Source organism: Numenius arquata, chromosome 2 (genome assembly GCF_964106895.1).
Source record: "Numenius arquata chromosome 2, bNumArq3.hap1.1, whole genome shotgun sequence".
Taxonomy (NCBI): domain Eukaryota; kingdom Metazoa; phylum Chordata; class Aves; order Charadriiformes; family Scolopacidae; genus Numenius; species Numenius arquata.
Genome location: NC_133577.1, coordinates 60,597,555 through 60,599,375, shown reverse-complemented (window position 1 = coordinate 60,599,375; position 1,821 = coordinate 60,597,555).

The window sequence follows — 1,821 nt, the reverse complement described above, 5'->3', positions numbered from 1 at the left end:
ACCTGCATCCACCTATACTTATAGTCCTAGATGTATTTTACTTCCATTAAATAGCCTCAGGGTAAAAAGTAATTCACATTTTAAAGTGTAATATTTAACTCAACAAATATCCATGTCCACATTGAACAAAGGATTAACAGGGGACTTAATTAATGACGTTTATTTGTGAAGGAACATAAGAGTCGGTTGTTTTTAGGACCGTCCTCACTATCTCAATTATATCTACACCCTGTGGTAGGTTAAAGCGTGAAAAGCAGGAGTATTTTATCACATGCTGCGCTGGAGCTGGGAAATGCTGCAACTGCTTTCCTTAGGTTAGGAAAACTCTACATCGTGCTCTTGGATGGTAATATTAGTTCTGATAAGCGATAAACTAACACAGGAACACAGGGAGAAGGGAGAGTCAAACACTGGGTGTTTGTAACAATCTCGGTGCTTGCATCAGAACCACCTGATTTACGGGAACTGGCAACTCTTAACTGACTGCAGCTTTACAGATTTGGGCCCTTATCATTAGCTACAAAATTTGTCCTAGAAAAAATTTGATATAATCAGTGGAGTCAGTTTGGGATTTTTTGATGATTTGGGGTTTTCTGACATTTCATTCAAACTGGCCTTCTGGCAGGAAAGAGTGAATTTTAGCGGATATAAAAATTAGAAGAAAATGTGGTGCAGGGACATAAAGGTTGGTGGAAAATTTTCTAGATTTGACACTTTCTAAGCAAACATTTTCCCTCCAACTCAAAACAATTATTCCCTTTGAAACATTATTTGGATTTTGAGTTATTTAAATATGATAGAAATGAGAATTATTTGACACAATCAGCGCAAAACTTTTAAATACGATCCAAGCCAGTTTGGTGGCGATTATTAATTCAATGCTCTTTTACTTTGGACTCGGGCCAGGGAAAGCTTTTGCAATCTCAGGCTCTTACAGGGAGGGGAAAACGTCATTGATTTCCATGTACTCAAATGTTTCCAGATCTTTCTGCATCTCCCCTGCAGCCAGCTACGCTGGAGTCGCCCTTGCTGATTCCTATCTGGAGTGAGCTCGGCCGGATAGAAAGCTGAAGCGGCGATGCGCTTGGCCCCTTTTTGTGCAAAGCAGATGTCTCCTGGCCTTTCATCCAGCTGAAGACTCTTACGCCTGCGGAAGCACATCTCCCTTTGGGTTTAAATTACGTGGCAGCCATCCTGCCTTCCGTCTGAAGGTACTGTGCTGTTCTGATTTCCCTCTCATCATTTTTCATTTCTAATCCGCTTATCATATCATCCATTATCATAACGCTTGACTCAATTGGCAAAATTTATCAGAGTGCATTGCTCGTTGGTGCATACTGATCAATAAATATGATAGCATCCTAACAACATCGGTCTAATGCTTCTAAAAGGGTTTATCCCTATCTGCCAACTTCATAAAAAAAAAAAAGTCTCTTACTAGATGCTCAGCAATTTCATTTCAAGGGATAAGTGTCTGCTAGCAACAACATTCACTGGTTTTTTCCTTCTTCTTTCCTGTCACAGAAATTTGATCAAGAAAACCTGGCAACAAGAACACTCTCTGTTTTCAGTCTCATTGTGACTGATTGGGAATACCATCCCTTTGGCACCGCAGCACAAAAAAGGCAGGTGTTTTAAGGGTGTCACTCTGCAATCTGGCTGCTATCAGGAGAAGACCAGACAAGGGCCGGTGGCTGTATCATGAGGGGGTTTGATCTACTTTTCCGAAGAGAAGGGAATACTTCTGGTTTGCTTAAAGCCAAAGCCAGAAGAGACAGCGGGAGTGAAGCCAACAGCTGAAGTTGAAAAGCAGGAGGATGG